The sequence below is a fragment of the Lemur catta genome, chromosome 25 (assembly GCF_020740605.2).
Source record: "Lemur catta isolate mLemCat1 chromosome 25, mLemCat1.pri, whole genome shotgun sequence".
In the NCBI taxonomy this organism is placed as follows: Eukaryota; Metazoa; Chordata; class Mammalia; order Primates; family Lemuridae; genus Lemur; species Lemur catta.
In genome coordinates this window covers 1,899,843-1,921,397 of record NC_059152.1, presented here as the reverse complement: position 1 = coordinate 1,921,397, position 21,555 = coordinate 1,899,843, and the positions used below count along the sequence as shown (strand labels likewise).

The 21,555-nt window shown below is 45.0% G+C and overlaps 1 pseudogene; it reads left to right on the top strand.

Annotated features, from left to right (window-relative positions):
• The first annotated feature begins 1,161 nt into the window (after positions 1-1,161).
• LOC123627413 lies at positions 1,162-8,897 on the top strand (annotated as a pseudogene).
• The last annotated feature ends 12,658 nt before the right edge of the window (positions 8,898-21,555 follow it).

Sequence of the window (21,555 nt, the reverse complement as noted above, 5' to 3'; positions counted from 1 at the left end):
GTTTCTTGGTTCTAAAATTCTGGTTCTGTTGGAGAATAGGCTCGCAGAACACTCCCGTGGCGATTGATTATAGACCTTGTATCAATCTGGAGGCGAGCTGTCCCGGCTCGTGGGGCACCTGTGCTTCACACAGCCCTTCAGGGACCCGGGGCTTTTCTGCCTTGCTGTGCCACCATCCTCCAGAGCTGTCCTCGTCAGCATGGGAGAGCAGGTCACCACCATATCAGTGCTCAGCTTGTGGGAACAAGAGTCCGGCGCAAGCAATTTCTTTTTAAGCAAATGGTGTGGGAATGACATTGTCACCTGTGCTCACCGGCCGTTGGTGCGAGCATAGTTAGTTACAGAGATGCCTTGAACCACGAGGGGGGCTGGGAAACGAGCCTCTGGGGGGCAGTGGTGTGTGGGCGGAAACCCCACTGCTACGGAAGAAGGGAACACAGATCTTGGGAGACAGCCCACCCACAGTCTGCCGCAATAAGGAACCAGAAGGTTCTACCAACTGGGACAGGGGGAACAACCATGGAGCCTTGACCAGGCGTCAGAAATGTTCGGAGCTGTGTGTCCATTTGAGGGAAAACCAACCGTCACCAAATGCCAGCCCACTCTTGCTCCTCAGCGCAGCCCCAGCTACTTTAAGGACCTTTGTTTGCCTCAAGGTGAGCTGCTCCAGTGATGGTCACACTTTTAAAAAAGAAGTTGCATTTATAGAAATGAATTCTTACGTGGGTTCTATTCATAAAAAAGGAAACACAGGGCTGATCCGGTTGTAGCAGAGGGGCCCAGAGCTCTGGCCAAGCCACACCTCCTCTTTGCTCTCACAGTCTTGGCATCTAAAGGGCTGACGCCAAGGGTGTGACGTCGACTTGAAAGTCTGCCCCAGACTAATGGGGCTCCAAGGAACACAATCTGAGAACCGCTGAGCCATGGGAGACAGGGCCCAATGCTACTACCAAGGATGGTATCATCAGAGCAAAACTAGGGCTGCCGGGAGCCCTGCAATAATGAAATCACGCTGCAGGCCAGATGAGTGTGCTCAGGAACCGTGCTCATATCTAGGTTATATGTTGTCACAGAGGCTCGTGTGCTATTCTCGTTTGTATGACACTGGTGTGGCTACACGCTATGATTGATTTCGTTAATAACACAGACCCCGATCATAACATGGTTACTGTGGAAAAGGACCAACCGCGTTACGAAGTGGTTTCGTGGGCACGCTGCTACCCAAAGCCTCAGCGGGACGAGGCCCACTGTCTTAGTCCGTTTGTGTTGCAATAGGAGAATACGTGAGGGCGGGTCATTTATTAGCAGAAACAAAGAGGCCTATGGGCTCACGGCTCTGTCGGCTGCACAAGGAGCGGGGCGCCGGCACGTGCTTCTGGGGGGGCTGCAGGCTGCTCCCACTCCCGCAGAGGCGACCTGTGCCCTGAGCACATGGCGAGAGAGCAGGAGTGCGACAGAGAGGAGGAAGTGCCAGGCTGCTTTTAACAAGCGGCTCTCGCAGGCACTGGGGTGAGAACTCGCTGGCGCCCGGGAGGATGGCACCGAGCCACTCAGGAGGGACTCGCCCCCACCTCCAACACGGGAACCGAATTCCAACAGGAGACTCAGTGGGGCCAAACAAACCACATCCGAACCGCAGCACCCAGCCTGGCCTGGGGACAGCTGCGTGACAGCCCCGCAGGGACCCGGGCAAAAGGCACAACGGGGGCTCCCCGGTCAGAGTGCCGCGTTCCCCGCAGCCAGCGAGCAGCGGTTTGCTCTCTTACCGTGAAAACCGAGAGAGGGAGGGGTGTGAAAGAGAAGATCCAGGACTGCAGCCCAGGATTAGATGGCGGATGACATGAAAAGGCGCCCGTGATCCCAAGGCCAGATGTGCAGCGGGATGAGATGTGCAGTTGGGGCGACGAGAAAGGAGGTAGGGACCGGGGAGGTGGCTGCCGTCCTCCAGCGGTGTCACCGAGGAACGGCTGACACCCTCCTCGTACTGTCTTCAGCAGCTATTAAAACTTCAAGACAGAATAAAAAGGTGCAAGACCTGGGTGAGAGAGGGGAGGACAGACACAGGATCGCTCCTGCCAGGGTCAATAAAAGGCTTCTGTAAACCTACGCGGCCATGGTTTCCCTCCCACGCCCCTTCAGACCAAATCAAGTTTCTCAACTCCCAACCCATCCTCAAAGGAATAATCTTCCCGCTAAGCCCGGGGTTCAACATGCAAAATACCAGAGAATGTGATGCAGATCCTTCAACAGGTGCCTTATAAAAAACCCAACAGAAAAATGGGCAATAGGCCGGGCGCGGTGGCTCACGCCTGTGATCCCAGCACTCTGGGAGGCCGAGGCAGGAGGATCGCTCATGGTCAGGAGTTTGAGACCAGCCTGAGCAAGAGTGAGACCCCCGTCTCTACTAAAAATAGAAAAATTAGCCGAGGCCCCCTTGGCCTCCAGAGTGCTAGGATTACAAGCGTGAGCCACCTCGCCTGGACTAGCATGTTATCTTTATAAAGCCCCCAAACAACAAAAGCAAACAAAACAATATATTAAATATTACGTATGTGGCAAAACTATTTTTAAAGCAAAGAAGTCACAAATTTAGGATAGTGATTATCCCTAGGGGTGGGGAAGGAAGAGAGTCACTGGCAATGGGGGGGTGGGTTTAACAAATGTTTGTTTTATTATTATGGCTTGTAACTTACAGATAGTTTCATATATGTAGACATGTATGTAATATTTGAATGTATGTTATCATAAAACCAAAATCGATATAGCCATAAATAGTGCGCTGGCTTAAAAAACATGTTTTACGGTAAGCAAATACCTCTCCCCCTCAATATAGAGATTTCCATAGAAACCAACAAAAAAATGGACTAAAAAGGAGAGGAAGAAAAAGGGCAACCCCTTTAGGCTGTTGTCACTGATTATTTTCAAGCATTGACCACAGCGATCAGGACTGATTTCATAGCTGGTGAGTGAATCAGGCCATACCCTTGCTGAGCAGTAGAATGCTTTCTCCTGGGATCGGCCTTTGAAAGTTAAAGCAGAAAAGGTTTCCAGAATAAATTCACCCAAGTTAGTAACAGACCATGTTCCCTGTCCACTTTTGTTGACAAAAATAGATTATTTTCTTCAAACTGTATTTTTGCACAAACCCATTTTTACCAGTGGGAATGTAGCATGTACCGTCCTGGACCCGGTTCTTCGGTGGACACGGCTTATCTATTGCTTTCACTCTCAAAATCGCATTGCTTGTATTCAGTGCAAAGGCAGCATGTGGTTTTGGTCCTCACGTCCACAACGCTGTGGGAATGGAGGGAGGTAGTTTCAGTTCTGATGCATAAAATGCAGGTGACGTTGCCGAGTTGGTGGCTGGGGCCTGCCCGTTCCCTGCCTTGTGAGTGGGCTCGTCTTGCTGCTGTCCAGCTGGGTTCCCTCTCCCAGGGTCAGTCGGCTCCTCGTTCAAACTGGCTGTCCCTGCCAGAACTGTTTCTCGTCCTCCTCCAAAAACTCATTGCTTCCCGCCTTAAAACTCGTTGCTATTAATAACTTTGGCGAATAAGGCCATATAATACTACAATTGCTTGTTGGTATAAGAACCCCCTGAGCAGAGCTGTTTTATTGTAAGGAGACTTCAACCCAGATGAACAATGCCGTGTAGATAATTCTGGAGGAAATATTGTCTTCTTCAGAGGGTAAGCAGGTGTTCTCCCATCACCGTCTCACCTGTCCGCACCATGGCTTCCAGACTGAGAGGGCAGAAGGTCACATGGCCCGCTCAGCGTTTGTTCCTTCTGCAGAGCAGACCAGGTGGGTTCTCCGCTGGTGTCAGCTGTGTCCAGCACGATTGGTAAGGATTTCTTTACATTAAAAGCGGGAATAGGGTCACCAGATTAGAACTCAGATGAATCGAGTTTTGGAATTGGCTTCCAAGTCCTAGGTGGCCCAGGTTCAATTACTCTAGATCCAGTTTCCCACCCCCTACATGTTTCCAGCCCTCCTCACCCCCCAAAAGCTAATTTCTTACTTTAAAAAGCTATTTTGAAGAACTGGTAATTCCTCTGGTGCAATCACGAGTGAATGAAAGGTTCATTGTTAAAGAAGTCATTCCACCGAGCAAGGCAGTCTCTCCCGCAAACCAGGCTAGGAGTGGTGGACCGAACATTATAATTAAGCCAAGTATTTGTCTACACCCCTTGTTATGTGGCCCCGTGTATACAGGTATTTCAAAGTACGGAATTTTGGGGCTTCCATCAATATTATTTGCTTTTAATACAAATGAATTTACAGATGGACATGCAGTAAAGTGCCGTAATACTACTTTACTTTTCTGAAAGGGGACAGAGACACCTGAGCTTTTTGAAAACTGAGACATTTTACAGGGAAAAGTAGCTCGCAGTTTCCTGAATTGTTAAGAGTATTTGCTGGAGTTTAGGTTACCAGTGCAATTATACTTTCAGTATATGCCCAGATCCTACTTATCCACTTAACATTCCTGTTGATTGGTGAGTGAGAACTAAGATATAATTTACTGGCTAAGCTAGTCCTATAATAAGTGGAACAAAATAAGATATTCTAGACAAGTAATAAGCACTTGTCTTTGATTTCTAACACTCTGGTCAGGGAACTTGAATTTGGTCCTAAGTTGGATCTTTGGGGGAAAGAAGTGTCACTGGGGGGGGGGGGTCCCTAAACTTTCTGCTAGGAGATGTTACTTTAAAAAAAATTATGGTAAAATATACATAACATAAAAATATTACAAATTTTTCACGAATTAAAAAAAGGTGGCAGTTCATAAGTTCATAACATCAAACTTTGGGCAAATTAGACTGTAAGACATTTTGTAAGTAAAAATATTGATAATGTCAGTATATTAACACATTCAATATAAATATTTTTACATCAATTTAAACACAAAAGCTGTGTCATTTGATTTGATTTTCACAATAACCCCATAGGGAGGTTAAAGCAGGTAGTAACAAACATTTTACACGTGAGGAAACTAAATTTCAGAAGGGCTATGTGACATATCTAAGGTCACATACCTAAGAAGTGGCAGCATTGGAAACCAGGTCTTCTGAATTTAAGGTGTACGTTCTTTCTTTAAGCCCGGTGTTTTTTATCCTGAGAGAAGAGACAGGTAGATCGAATAGCACTGTGGACCGCGTGAAATGTCAGTAACTTGCAAGCTGTCATCACAAGTTATCTCACGTGAGATGAGCAACATTATCTCAACCTCTCATCCCTGGGAACCAGGACGCATATAGTCAACTTGTCCAGTGACTGTTGAGCGTAGAATTTAGCCCAAACTGTTCCATCTGAAGCATCCTCAACCTTTACCTCCATTCTAGAAGCAGAAAGGTGTTTTTAGTTTTGTTTATGGTTTTCCAAAGAAAAGTGTCTTCAGAATTTAAAACTAATACGGACAAAGCTGCACTGAGGCAGGGGCTAAGGACTCCAGAAGCTCCCCCGGGGAGTGCTGTCCACCGGTGGCCTGGGGAATCCTAGCAGGAATCCACTGCTTGTCAGTTTGACCGGAACTTTCCAAGCCTTGATAAGCCCTGCTGAAGCACGCCTTCCCCCCGCCCCTCCTCCCCAGCTGGAAGGGTGGCATTAACAGTTCGAGGTAAGGCTGGTCATTCCCCCCCGCCCCCTGTGCTTCAAAACTGCTTTGTCTGAGAAAGTCACCCAACCCTGAATGGGGTTATATCTCTCTGTTTCTGGTGACTGCCATGGGATCAGCCAAAAGTGATCTCTGAGCACTTCTTAGCATCCTAGGTGCGACACATACATATTGGATGATCTGTGACCGAAATGGAGAGTGGGACAAAGGGTGGGATCCCTTTGGATGGGCCGGTTGCGTGGTCAGTGTGCGGCTTGTGATCTAAGCGTGTCCATCAACTCCCTCCCACAGCCTGGGCCGGAGGCTGCTCCCGGGAAGCCCCCAAGATTGGAGGGACACGTTGTGGCCGCAGGTGCCCGCTGCAGCCCCCCAGAGAGGCCGGCTGGTGCGGGAGGACGTGTGTGGAACAGATCGGGGAGCCTGGAGCCAGGCACCTGCCTGGGGAGAGGGTGGCGTGAACGGAGTTTTGCGGGCTGGGCTCACCTGCCAGGCCACTGCGAGCATGGCCAGGTGACGCCTCCTTTGTCTAGCACTGGCGGGAGGTGACAAAAGACACTCATAAAGGATCATCAGATCCCTAGTCCTGTATTTTTTCCTAAACGGCAGCAATGTTGGGTGAGATTCATGTGGGAAAGAGACATGCAAAGTAGGCCCATTCAACCCGGCACTCAAACTGTCAGAGGAGGAAGAAAATCCATAATTTGGACAAGAACTCTTAAAGCATATGAAGGAGTCCTGGAAGATTATTAATTGTTCTGTAATTCCATGAGCCGCTTTTGCTTCGGAACTAAATGACAGTGAGCAGTCATCCTAATGATGTTTTGGCGTTGTCAGACTTCGGGGCTCATGCCTTCCTGCGTGTCTTTTTATAGAGCAATTAATAAATGTTGGCAGTGTGCTCGGGATCCTTCTGAAGTGCTTGGGGAGGATACTGTCGCTGCTGCAGCTTTGTGTATTTTGGGTCTTACAAATGATTTACCACTTAGTGAATCTGAAATCCAAATTGTGCATTTGGCTCTGGTTGTTGCCAGCTAACAAATGCTGTAATACTGGAAAGGAGTTACGAAGGTATCAGAGACTGCCTAGTTTCTAACTTTATCCAGGATAATCATGTGGAAAAGAAACTCCTGGATTTATAGGTCAAAAATATGATATATAATTTGCATCATTTAAAATATTTGTTATATTTCCATATGAAAAAAATGTCTTCATTATACATATATATATATATATGTATGTATATATATTTTGAGATAGAGTCCTGCTCTGTTGCCCAGGCTAGAGTGCCGTGGCGTCAGCCTAGCTCACAGCAACCTCAAACTCCTGGGCTTAAGCGATCCTCCTGCCTCAGCCTCTCGAGTAGCTGGGACTACAGGCATGCGCCACCATGCCTGGCTAATTTTTTCTATACATATGTTTAGTTGTCCAGATCATTTCTTTCTATTTTTAGTAGAGATGGGGGTCTCGCTCTTGCTCAGGCTGGTCTCGAACTCCTGACCTCGAGCGATCCTCCTGCCTCAGCCTCCCAGAGTGTTAGGATTACAGGCGTGAGCCGCCGCGCTGGGCCCATGATATATTTTTAACTTGATATGCTTGAGTAAACAACTTTTTTTAGACTATAAATACTACAAGTTACAAATTTAAGTAATAATTATTAGATTGGTTCAATTGTGACTATACAGCTAAATGGCAGACTATAGTTTCCTAAGTATTATCCTTCTTCTTCCTGTGGTCTTCCCCCAAACTGTAAAAGAAGAAAAACACAACATATAGAAATATAAAGGCAAAAATTTATAGGAAAATGCGAGAATGTGCTGTGCTGCTGCCTTGTGGATTTAGACTAAAATAGTGCAATTCTTCATTATCGCATCTGCCAGCAAAGTTAATTGAGAAGAGTCCCACTATTTTTATCTTATCACTTCGCAGGGAATGAGAAGCTGCCCCTCAAAATGTCAGTGATAATTCAGCTTTATCTAATTAGCACCGTTTGATCCATCATCCAGTTTTGAAATATGTTCAAATATACTATTTTACGGGATTTCAAAATATAAACGTAGAATTTTAAAAACATTAGAACTGGGAAGATATGATACATCAGCTATTTTAACTCTCTCAGTTTACAGATAAGGAAGCAGAGGTCTAGAGAGGGTAAACAACTTGCTCAAAGGCAATTATTTTTCCGTTTATTTACTAAGTTGTCCATCTACACATTCAGTCAACCAATGCTACCATGCAGGCGTTAACATGAGGCCCTCAGAACGCAAACGAGAGAAAGACACCATGGTGTTGCTAAGGAGTTAAGCTCCAGCAAAGGGGGCCAGCAGTCCACACCCGACTCCGGTGCCCTGCGGTGAGTGACAACAGCTGTCAGTCCTACCTGATCAAGTTGGGAGGCCTTCGCAGAGAGGAGATCTTTGAGTTGGGCCTTAAAGAGTGAATATTTTGTCACGTTGAGAAGAGCCCAGAGCAACCGAGGTGTACAAAACAGTGTGAGGAAAGCCACCAACCCACGAGCACGTGTGACAGGAGGACAGCCGGGGTCAGGGAGGAAAGATGGGGAGGAAAGACGGCAGGCAGAAATTGCTCTTCAAAAGTCTTGTGTGGCAATTGCGGTACACTGAGCACCAGAGACAGCCCCGGGGCAAGTGAGAGTGGGACAGGCACTGGGCGACTCTGTGCCTTGATGAGGATGAATAAACTTGAGCAAAGGAGACCCCGAGAAGCCGAGAGGCACAACGTCATCACACGTGCTCTTTGTGCAGACTCGTCGGGAGGGGCACCAGAAGCAGCATCCAGATGCTTCCGTCAACTCAGAGTTTTCTAAGAAGTGCTCAGAGATGTGCAAGATCACGTCTGCTGAAGAGAAAGGCGTTTGCAGATATGCCAAAGGCGGACAGGCCCGTCATGAAAGAGAAATGAAAACCTATATCCCTCCTGAAATGGAAACAGAAAAGAAGTTCAAGCATCCCAATGTACCCAAGAGGCCTCCTTCGGCCTTTCTCTTGTTCTGTTCAGAGTATCACCCCAAATCAAAGGAGAACATCTTGGCCTACCCATTGGTGATGCTGCAGAGAAACTGGGAGAGATGTGGAAGGAAACTGCGGCAGGGGACAGGCAGCCTTAGGAAAAGAAGGCTGCAGAGCTGAAGGCAAAATACGAAAAGGATATTGCTGCACACTGAGCTAAAGGAAAGCCTGATGCAGCAAAAAAGGGAGTCGTCAAGGCTGAGCAAAGCAAGAAAAAGAAGGAAGAGGAGGAAGATGAAGATGAAGATGATGATTAATAAGTTGGTTCTAGCACAGTTTTTTTCTTGCCCTGTACAAAACTCACTCCTTTTAAAGAAAAAAATGGAAAATGTAAGGCTGTGTAAGGTTTGTTTTTAAACTGTACAGTGTCTTTTTGTGTATAGTGAACACACTACCGAATGTGTCTTTTGCTAGCCCCGTCCTGGTGGTATTTGCAATAGCCACTAACCTTGCCTGGTACAAGATGGGCGTTGTACACTGGCATGGAAATTTAAAGCAGGTTCTTGCTGGTACACAGCACAAATTAGTTATATATGGGGATGGCAGTTTTTTCATCTTCAGTTTTCTCTGATGCAGCTTATATGAAGTCATTGTTCTGTTAACCGAATACCACTCTGTAATTGCAAAAAAAAAAAAAAAAAAAAAAGGAAAAGAAAAACTTGCAGCTGTTTTGTTGCCATTCTGAATGCTTCTAAGTAAATAAAAAAAAATTTTTTTATTAAAAAAAAGTCTTGTGTGGCTAAATTGGTAAAAGCCTTGAATGACATGCTAAGAAGTACGAACTTAATTCTGAGAAAGTAGTGCTCCAGGAAGACTCATAAGTAGGGCTAGGATATGATCAGACCTTGGTTTATGCTGGCATTGAATTAGAAATTTACATTTTAGACAGGAGATGATGAGAGCCTAAATGTGGGACAGTGGCAATAATGAGAGACAAAAGGAGACATGTGGATGGCCAATGAGCACATGAAAAGATGCTCAGTACCATTAGTCATCAGGAAAATGCAAATTAACACCACCATGAGATACCACTACATATCCACTGGAACGGTCAAAATTAAAAAGACTGACCATACCAAGTGTTGGCAAGGACACGGAGCACAGGAGACACATATACTGCTAGTGGGAATGTAAAATGGTACAACAGTTTTGGGAAACAGGCTGGCAATTTTCTGTAAATTTAAATACACACTTAGCATGTGATCCAGCCATTCCAATCCTAATTATTTATGCAAGAGAAGTGAAAACGCACATCCAGAGACTTGTACATGAATGTTCATACCAGCTGTGTACATAATAGCCCCCAAACTGAAAACAACCTAAATATCCAACAGATACGTTGATCAACAAATTTAACCAAAGTGTGGTATATCCACACAAGGGAATACTACTCAGCAGTAAAGGGGCATGGCTTCCAGATATTGCAGAATCACAAATACATTATGCTAAGTGAAAGAACCTACTATCTGATTACATTTCTATGAAACTCTTTTAGAAAAGACAAATTTAAGCAATAATAACAGAAAGCAGACCAGTGGTTGCCTGGGGCTGAGGGTAACAGAAAAATTGACTAGCAGGGGTTATAAGGAATTTTTTTGGGTGATGAGTTTGTTCTATAACTTGATTGTGATGGTGGTCACAGGAGCATATAAATTTGTCAAAACTGATAACGTACATTTAGTGTACCTTTTATTACATGTAAATTATACCACCATAAATTTCATTAAAAAGAATTGAACTTAGGCTAGGCACGGTGGCTCACATCTGTGATCCTAGCACTCTGGGGGGCAAGGAGGTAGGATTGCTTGAGGCCAGGTGTTTGAGATCAGTTTGAACAAGAGCGAGACCCCATTTCCACAAAAAATAGAAAAATTCGCCCAGCGTGGTGGCACACGCCTGTAGTCCCAGGTACTCAGGAGGCTGAGACAGGAGAATCACTTGAGCCCAGGAGTTTGAGGTTGCAGTGAGCTGTGATGACACCACTGCACTCCAGCCTGGGAGACAGAGTGAGAGTCTGTCTGAAAAAAAAAAAAAAAAATTGAACTTAGATGGTTAATGAAATAAACTAAAAAACATGGTAGTTGATCTGATTGTACAGGCTTTTCCCTTTGTTCTATTTAATTACGAATTGATGTCTTAATGCAGTCCAGAGACAAACAGAAACAAATGTAGAAGGATTCTCACTCCCTCCAGCCAATCAAAGGGAGAGACTTCACAGTAAAATTCTGTCGCCAATATAATGCAGAGTTCCAGGTCCACATGTTAGCAAAAAGCAACTCAACTAGTTGTTAATGTGTCATTAATAAGCTCCACTAGAATTGGAAATAACTTACTTTAAGGACTTCTTACACCACTTTACATCCATTTGAAAAGGTTCTTTTTGTTATTGCTGTTGTTTTAGAGTTGGGGGTCTCATTATGTTACCCAGACTGGTCTTGAACTCTTGGCCTTAAGCCATCGTCCCACCTCAGCCTTCAAGTAGCTGGGATTACAGGTGTGAGCCAGCATGCTCAGCTTGAAAAATTTTATTAAAAAAGCATTTTTCTACGTTTAAATGCATCTCTGTTTTATTTATGTATGTAGACTTAATACAATGATTGAGTTATCTTTAATATTGCTGATTTTAAAAAATTTTTTCTTCCTTTGTATTTTCATTCTTGTTTTTGCAATTTTTATTGCATATCTGGGAAAAAAGAAAATAAAACGTGGGGGGTGATCAAGTGCAAAAAGAAAATGACATAGCTCAGAACTTGTTATTATGCCATTATTTAGACTTTTCTCTATTTTTTTTCCATCTTATTCCTTAAATCAGTGATTCGCTGGGAATCAGCAGAACTTGGTAAGGAAGACAGAAGAATTTAGAACTCTTTTATTTGTGACTTCAGGGAATAATCCGTCCCTTCTTTTAAAGAGCCTCTCTTCCCTCCCTCCAGGGGTATGATTTCGGGAGCTGCTCAAACTGGGCATAGGACCCAGGATGGCGCACTTAAAGTCCTTCATGCCCTTGGCTAGCGTTTGGGTCAGGTATGGGCACATGACCCAAGTAAGGCACATGACCCAAGTAAGTCAATGAGCCTTTCTCCAGTTTTCCCCACCTATGGTTTATTGGGGAAGAGCCTGACCTTCTCTGGTGGCCAAGGAAGAGGTGAGCCAGGACCTGCTGGCAGCTGTGGTCACAGCCTTGTGAAGAAGCCAATCTGACAGAAAGAAGCTAATACTCAGAGAGAGGGAAAAAATGAAAAACAGAGAAAGAGTCTTGACTCGTTTGAGATGCTGGTCATCCCTGCCTTTCATTACATGAGAAAGAATTCTCCTAGTCCAATCAGGCTTTCTGTCCATTGAAACCATTTTTTTAAAAAGAAGTGATTAATATAGGTCTCTTGTCCTCTGGCATAGATCACGATACAGTCAACCTTTCCAGAGCAGCAGACAGCGGGTTGGGGCCCCAGTGGAAAAAACAGACGGGTTCTCCAGCAAAGCCAGATTTATACTGATTTGCAATATAGCTGGTTCCCAGGACCCCTTCCAGACTGTTGCACCCCAGGTATTTGTAAAGAGTTTGCCTCCCCCTCCCACTAGCCTTGATTCTTTCCTCTTCCTGACCCACATGTCAGCTTCTATTGAGATCTAAGTGTCTTGAGCTCTCAGTTCCCTTATTACAGCCTTCTTGGATCTCATGTAATCTAACTTCACTGCAGTTACTCCACTGGACTGCTGCCTAGTATGTCTGGAGGCCAAGATCTAAAATATTGTTCTGAGACCTCCAGGAATATCTGCTTCCTTCCCTCGTCCCTCATTTGAGAGAAATGGCCTCATCGAATTCTTCTGACAGATGATCTCAGTGTCTTTTCCAAATTGGGAAGAAGCATGGGTTTTGCCCCAACTCATGCCTGCCACCTGAGTAACGACACACAGACAACGGTCTCTCACTGAGAACTTTGCCGAGTGTACCCGGGTAGGACCTGATTCCTAGGTGTTTATTCCTAAGGAACCTATTAGGTGGATTAGAGGGTATCTTCCTGACATTTACCTCTGCCAACAAACCGATAGCCTGAGAGGGGTGCGGGTCCTGCTACAAACTTGAACTTGAGCGTGGACAAAGACGCTTCCTTTAATACCTTGTGTACCAGCTGAGAGCAGTTGGGAATATTTGAATAAGACTTTGCCGAAGATTTCTAGATAACAAAAGGAAAACAAGCAGAGAGGGAAACAAGAATCCAGATCATCTGGTATACAATTCACAGCTCTTGCTGACGGCTTCAAGAGCTCCTGTCTTATCTGCAGGTAATCTGGTGCCCTAAGAGGTTCTACCTTTTATCATTCTGCTCATCCTTACCCATCTTGGATTGCCTGCCCACTTCTACAGGAAGAAATCCGAAGAACATCAACCAACCAACCAACCAGTTGTGAGCAGTTGTGGTACATGAGGGCTCACATACTCTGAGAATCCTGCAGAGGATCCCCTGATAGGAGAGCCTGAGCAAAACTGAACATCTTGTAATTGGAGCAAAAGCTTCAAAACACAAATTTCTCCCTCAGTGCAGTAGCCAGTGCTAAACTCAAAGACTTATGGGAAGTTCTTAAAAAAGAAAACTGGTGTGTCAGTTAACTTTGAAGTGTAACAAATCACTCCATGGCTTTAGTTGCCTTAAAACAATAACCATCATTTGTCATGATTCTGTGGGTTAACTGGGCAGTCCTTTTGGTCTAGATCAGCTCAACCGGGGTGGAATGGTCTAGAACGCCTCATGCATAATCTGCAGGTTGGCAGGCTGCTGGGCCAGGACCTCATCTTTAACAACTTGGTGCCACTCCAGGAGGTCTCTCATTCTTTAGCAAACCGGCCCAGGCTTCTTCCCACGGACATCTCAGATCGCCAAAAAGCAGCAAGAAAGGGGAGGCCCCGATGCACAAGCCCTTACAAGTCTCCGCCGGTGTCGCATTTGCCGTTGCACCATTGGCCAAAGAAAGTCACATGGCCAAGCTCAGCATCAGCGGGGGAGGGGCCAAAGGGAAACAAAATAACGTGCTTGGCAACCACGCCCCTAACTTCTCAGAGACCCTGGAGGGAAGCAGGGAGGGGAAAGGAGAAGGAAGAACAGAGAGGCAGACCCCCCAGCCGGGTGGAGGGGGCTTCACTGGATTTGGTTGCCCGGTGCATTATTTTATGCCCCACCTCTCCCAGGAACAGAGCGTCCTCCCGGCCACAGGGGGACCCGCAACTTGGTCCTGGCCAATTAGAAAGCTCTCCTCCCACTGGTCACAGTGATTGGTTCAGGATGATCATATGACTCAAGCTGGGCCAATCAGGGCCTTTGCCAGTTGGAACGACTATCTAGTTTTGGGATCACAGTGCTTGCTGCTAGAAAATCATACTGGGAATACACATAGTAGGAGAGAATAGGGCAAAACGCAAAGACAGGCAAAGATAAGCAGAGCTAAGAGCGGCAGATGGTGACGTTGCTTGAGTCCCTGGATCTAGCTAGCCTGAAGAGCAGACTCAAAATACACAGTAACCTTAAGCTACTTTGAATTGGGTTTCTGTCAGTTGCAACCAGAATCCAAATAAAACAACCCAGATACAAGGTCAAAGCAGAAAACTCCTTTTGTTTGATGGGGGTGATGGTAATGGTGGGAGTAGTTAGATTAGCATCAGGGACCCTTGTTGCCATACTCTGTTGATTGTTCTCTAACTGGGAGCCCCATCGTTAGGAGCTGGTTAACATAAACCGTATTCTTGTATTCGATAGGTTGATGCCAAATGAATAGCACTTACCCAAGAGACCAAATTGCCCATGTCACTAACTTTTACGCATTTATAATGACCACCTAGACTGCTTTAATTCTTCCTCCCCTGCTCTTCATCTCCCCATCTAGTCTTAGAACAGAATTACTCTGGAAAGAACTTCCTGAGTCAAAGCTGACATAAACTATGAATTTAGCTGGTTACATCAACTTTCAAAATTAAACAGACTGTCCAGTGCTTGGGATACCAGAAGAACATGAAGAATCACAGGCCAGCTTTCTTAGGAATTGCTTCTTAACTTAATTTGGGCATCATTCAGTAGGAAAAGAATGCCAAACCAGAACTGATATTGAACAGAGGCCTGAGGATATAAACAACTCAAATAAAGCAAATCAAGAATCACCATCTCATTAGTAGTAGGAGAGAAAATAAAGTGAAAAATAAGAAGGAAAAGACCAGGCTGTGAACTTTTGAAAGGAAATATTTGCAAGTGAGAGACACTGAATAAAATCAAGTACAATGAGATGCTCTGTGAACATTACAAAAAAAAAAAAAAAACCCACAAAAAACAGGAGTTATTTAAAGAAAAACTAATTATGAGATGCTTGACAGATATAAAATGCCACCTGAGTTAGACAAGAAATCCTGAATGGGAAGCTAGGATAGTAGGTTTCTATTCAGGGCCTTTCCCTAGAATATTGTGACCATATGCATTGGTGATACATTTTAAATGAGTACTTAAGTCCTAAAAAAGTCTTTCAAAGAATGTAAATGAAGAAATAGATGAGTTGTTTTCAAAGATTTTAGTAAATCTCATCCTAGACTTAGACTTTTATGCCCAATTGCTTTGCAAACAACCAAAGCTAAAGATAGCACAGGGTCACCTTCGGGGTATGGTATTCCCTAGCTAGTCTCTCTGATGCTATTAATAATTAGAATACTAATGAAGAGAATGTAGATACTTCTCAAAACACCTTTAAAGATACACATGGGCTCACAGTTATCTGCATATGTCCAAAATCGTCAAATTTTATACATTACATGTATGTAGTTGTTTGTAATTTTAAAAAACCAAAAATACACAACACACACACATACACACACACACAGGCTTCATTCTGTTTATTACCCTGTATTCAACAAAAATATTAGCATTTCTATACGAGGTCTTGGTTCACTGAGCTGGTTTAAGAAACTCTATCCCTATAAGCTCTATAAACCTCCACTAGTTGCATGCCTGGGATATCTAAGCTGAAGGAGTGGTGAATGAATGAATTATGACTGGCCACTTCTCAGTAGCATTGCTATTTTGGAAATGAGGTCCTAACATCAATTTGGAGCTCATAGTTTGGAGACTCATTTAACTCATTTAGTAAGCCCCTACATTGCACAAGCCACCAGTGTAGGCACTAGGGATCCAATCTTTGCCTCAGGGAAGGGTTTATTTATAGTCTAGGAGATAGGAATGTCGTGATTTACCTGATAGATTACCTCTGTAGTTTCTTATGGCAGAATGAGGAGTTAAGTGATTGAGAGTATTTTGTTTGTTTTGTTTTTAACCGTGCTAGTTCCATTTCCTAACTGGACCTTGAGGCTTTTTTTCCCTTTTTTTTTTTAAATTAGAGGAAGTAAAGTGAATTAGAAGAGACCCTCTGGGGCAGAGATTAAGAGTGTGGGCTGTGGAACTGGCCTTTCTGGATTTCTCAGTTACTAGCTGTGTGATTTTGGGCAAGTCTCTCAACCTTTCTGTGCCCCCCCTTCATGAGCTGTATATTGAGGATGCCCATAACTATGCCCACCTCATAGGAATACTGTGAGCATTAACTGAGTCAATGTACGTAAGTGCCTGGCAGGTTAGTAAATACCATTATTGGCTGGCCAACCATTTGGCTATTGTCATCTCTCACATTCCTGTAACTCAAAGAACAGAACGTTATTTTTCTCAAATGTAAAGCTTGTCTGTATCAGGTTCCAACTAAAGTAGATATTCCTAAGGAGAGAGGACTGACATAAAAGGTTAAATTCTTCTCTCAATGGCTCTAATTTTTGATTTGCTGTTCAATTCATTTACTACCAAACGTAGTTCAGCCTCTGGCTACCTTGATCAAAGGATTCTACTTTTTCATATACAAAATGAGTACAGTATCACCATTTTACTTCATCATAAGTTGGTACTAATGATAAATGGGTTAAGGGTATTAGAATGTTTGGAGGCCAGATGAAAGTATTAGGACTAATGACATATAAGGAAATTATTTTCCTGATTATTTTCGGCTTTCCTTTCAACTTTAGGAAGATTTGACCAGAGACTGAATTTTGACTTTAAACCTAAGAAAAATGAAGATTTGAAGATAATTTCTCAAACTAGAATTTGGCCAGGTCACCATGCTTAGCAACAGTTTCAAAGAGAAAGATAATTGGGGATATTTAATGAGCTTTGAAATTTACCTGAAAGGTGGGATAAAAGCTACAAAAGGGATGGCGTTAAGCAGTGTGAATTAATTTTAGACAGCTTATTCAGGATACATCCTAGTGGTAATAGCTTTCTTCTCTACTGTAATTATCCAGAAAATAATCTTTTCTTTATTAACTTTTCTCCTGATCTCCTTTGAGGAAATACTCCGAGGTCAGTTGTCACCTGATCATAATGTACGTGAAAATTGACTGGTATTCTCCGGTTTGATTACAGTAAATGGGACAAGTAAATCCATTCAATGCAAGAAAGAGGGCAACCAGTCTTTTTTTCTTCCCAAGATACAAGCTAGATTTTACAAAATAAGAGATAAGAGTTCAGAATTAGTTTCTGACCATGCTTCTTTTCAATCCAATTTCTAGCACCATGATTTGACTGTTATCTAGAAATGGAGCCTGCCTGCCATATTCTTTAACTGGCAGTCCTGGCTGAATTTTGTGAAAATACTGCATTGCATTTTATAGAATATGGCCTCCACTGACTAACGTTACTCCCATGCCACTGAGGCTATGGGAGTCTTCTGCCAAGTCTAAACACTGTAAAGCTAAGAAAAGAAGGAGACTCTGTGGAAGAAGAAATGAAATTAACAAAATAAATCCTAATTTGGAAGGGAGAAAAATGACAAATGGAAGAAAAATGCAAATGGCAGAGAGGCAAATAGTTTCCTCTAATGTTTATGTCTCCTGATAATATTTTACAGCCGAGATTATATATGGGCAGCTAAAGCTGAAAGATGACTAATAAAAATATCTTGAATCCTACTGGAATATCATGTTCTACATTATTATTTTCTTCCATTCTTGGGGAGACAAACAAAAACTACACTGTGAAGTAATCGCCACAAATGAAAATACAATACTGTTATGTACAAGTAGAAAGCATGTAATCAAGTTCACTCCAAACTACCTTCTCTTCCTCACCCATCCCCGAATAAATTCTAATTTTTCAAGGGAGAACCTTTTTTGGGTGATGGTGGAGACTGTGCCTCCAATCCTGAACATTGATTTCCTGACTGCTGAGTAGCATTAGTCATGCATCCTCCTCATGCCCATAAATGGAGGACAAGCCTACACTGATGCTATCAGACGAATTTAAACAAGGCATGTGCTGAGAGAACCCTCAGAGCCAGACTGACAACACTCCTGCAGCAAACTCGTCTTCAACAGAAGCATGTTTTATTTCATCTTCTGTCTGAGTACACATTGCCAACAGACGTGTAGACCAACTTGCGATGGCTGTGTACACGAGGGCGTAGAGCAAGCCTCCTACTGTGTGTGATATCAGGCTGGGGTGAAAAGTTTCTGTGTGGGAAAGTTGACATCTATACACTTGGTGCTAAGAAGAGAGTATATTTCTTTTGAGGAATGGTTTTCTCTTTATCTTAAAACAGAGCATTCATTCATTCATTCATTTGTTCACCTTCCGAATATCTAGGTGCCTACATGATGGAGTAGGCATTGAGCTTTGGGCTTTGGGCTGGGCAACCCAATAGTTCAAATGATTGTCACCATTCAGCCAAACCACCGAAACCTCAGCTAATTTTTAAGCAGAGTTTATGAGAAGAGAATCAGCTTTAATTGTTACTGCCTTAATCCACTCTTACTTATGTGTTAGGAAGGTAGTATGATATGGTGGAAGGAAGCAATGGACCAAGAATTGAGAATCCTGAGTTTAAGTTCCAGTTCTACCACAAAGGGACTGTGTGACTGTGGGAAAGTTACTTAACCTCTCTGGACCTCACATTCCTTTTTTGAAAAATGAGTGGGTTGGATTTAAGATTCCTTCCGTCTCTAAAATTCTTTTATTCTATATGGTAACACATTCCACGAAGTTTTCCTTTGTGATTAGAATTAGTCTGTGACTTCCTACCTCAAGTTTCCCTTTTGCTCTCTTTGAATGTCAAACCAAATATGAACAAGAAGCACTAACATTTTGTCACAGCCAACAAATTGCCCTTCCACAGAATGACCTTTGGAGGTCAGGCCACCCATTGCAATATCTAAATCCAAAAGGCAATGGTATGACCAACTTGTGAGCGGGCAGGCTGCCATCCAAAAGGATGGAAATGGTTGTAGGCAGCCAAAATTCTTGGCTGGTACATATTTAATAAACATAGAAAATAAGAACAGCATTTTCCATTCGGATTGCTTAATTTGGTGCCCATACCATTGGAACATTTGCTGTTAGAATAAAGATGATGTGATATATCACTTATTTAGCGCAGGATGGATTAACTTTCACGAATGAGAAGTAGGTTATGGAGTCATCTGTAAGGAATTTTTATCCTTGTTTCTTGTGTCTGGCAGGAGATAGCTTGAGTCATTACAGCACTATCTCCACCCCTTTTGGCCCTTCCTAAGAAGTTTCCCTGAAGCATAAGCTTTGTTGGATTTACTGTATTGGTATGAATGGACTAAGGAAATTGGTGTGACTTTTTTGTGGTTGAATATGTCTTATTAATACTTTTCCAAGATGGTTCAATATGTCTTAATACTTTTTCCAAGAAAAAAGCCTCCACAGCAAATGTTCTTCGGTTAATTTGGCAAATAATTCTTGAGGTGCATGTGTTTTAAACCACAGTCAGTAACTTATGTAAGACAATGAACATCATCATAGCCACGATATTTTTTTTACATTTATTTACTATTTATTTCGAAAGATTTAGGGTTACAAGTGGTTTTTGGTTACATAGATGAACTGTATAGAGGTGATGTATGGGCTTTAATGGACCCATCACCGAATAGTGCACGTTGCACTGGATAGGTAGTTTTTCTTCCCTCACCCTTCTCCTGCCCTTCTCCTCCTGAGTCTCCAATGTCCACTGTACCACTCTGTATGCCCCTGAGTACCTGTAGCTTAGCTCCCACTTATAGTGCAGCATTTGGTTTTCCATCCCTGTTCATTATGGCCTCTAGTTCCATCCAAGTTGCTGCAAGAGACATTATTAGTAGCCACGATTTTTAATTACGCCTATTGCACTAACTGATCCAGTTACTTGAGCTCTGTATTGCCCTGTCTCTACTTGTAATATGGCAACAAGGACATTTGACTGGCAAGGGTGTTTTCTTTCCAGTGCTTGGAGATATTTGAATAAAATGCTCTCTGTGATGGTAAGCTGCAATTAGATATGTGGGTGGAAATTAGCGTTCTTCAAGTACACCATGTTTAGGGCAGCCGCATCGTGCTTTTCACTACCTGAGGCCACCCTGGTCCTGTGCCATAGCTCCAGGTCGCTGCTTCTACAATGCTGTTGGCCTGAGGCTGCAGGTTCCAAAAAGAAAATAACTCGGTATTGAGCTCTGAAACCAGGAAGCTTTTTATAGTTAAAAGTGGGCTACACAGTTCCACTACAGACAAATCAGGCATTGACCAAGAATGACTATAACTTGTTCCCTTTTCATTTGGAAGTGCACATCATCCCAACCTTCATAACTATCATTTGAATTGAACCTGCATCTTAAAACACCGAAACTTTTGAACGGATTCGTGGAGTCCTGGTAGGGCCTCCATTTTGGATTAGATCCTCCAGCAATGGGAGCCCTGGAGTAACAACCCTTTTCCATTCTAGTTATCTTTTACATAGAAAATATAACACCCCCCTCTTCGGGCCTAAAAGAGGGCTGTGATTTGTCCAGTTTAAAATTTTATTTGCTTATTGGACTTGTTTTTGGATACCGAAAAACTCCCCTAACTATACATTCGGCTTCCTAATTGTCCCCGTCCCCTTGACTTTAATTAAATGAGTTTGCCTCGCCTGTATTTTATGTCTCCTTTTTTAAAGGGGGTGACTTCAAGACCATGGGAATGACGGCGAATTTAACACGTATCCTTCGTTCACAGCCCTCCCCGCCCCCCGCCCGGGATTCCCTTCCTGCCGGTGACGCCAGAAAGCGGTTCCAGCGGCCGCGTCTCGCGTCCTCCGCGCCGCCCGGCGGCCGCGCTTCCCCGCGGGCTGGCGGCGCCCGTTCGGGGATGAAGTCACCCTGTGCCTGGTGGGCGCACCGGCCCGTTAGGCTGCCGCGGCACGCCGGGACTCCTCGGGAAGAAAAGGGGCGAGGAGGACAATGACGACCACGTTTTACATTCATAAGCGCCCCCGGCCCCGGAGGAGCCGCCGGGAGCAGCCGCGCGGCGGGGCCGGGCAGTGGGGCTGACCGGGCGCCCACCGACTCCCGCGGCCCGGTCCTCGGAGGGCAACCGGGCGAGCCGAGGGCCGGTCCGCGCCAGGGCTCCGCCGCCAGCCGCCCGGAGTCCCCGGCCCGGCCCCGTGCCCAGTCACGCATCCCGGCTCCCCGCGCCGCAGCCGGCGGGTCCGGCGCCTCGGTCTCCGCACCCGGCCGCGGGAGAGGCCCGGGAGGCACCGGGGAGGGGGCCGGGGGGCAAGGACAGCCCCGGGCAAGGAGCCCCGGCGACAGCGGGCGAGAGGTGGCGGTGGGGGACAGCCCGAATCCCGCGGGGGCGCAGGGGGCGGGGCGGGGAAGCAACAAAGAGCGTCCCCTCCGCCTCCGCCGCCGCCGCCGCCGCCGCCGCGAGCTCGCGCGCGCCCCTCCCGCGCGCCGCAGTCCGGCGGGGGAGCGCCCGGCCCCCGCCCCTCCCTCTCTCCCCCTCCCCCCGCCGCCCCCTCGGCCCCCGCCCCCTCGCCCGGGGAGGGCGGCGCCTGCGTGTTCCTCCGCCGCGCGCCCCGCCCCCTCCCGGG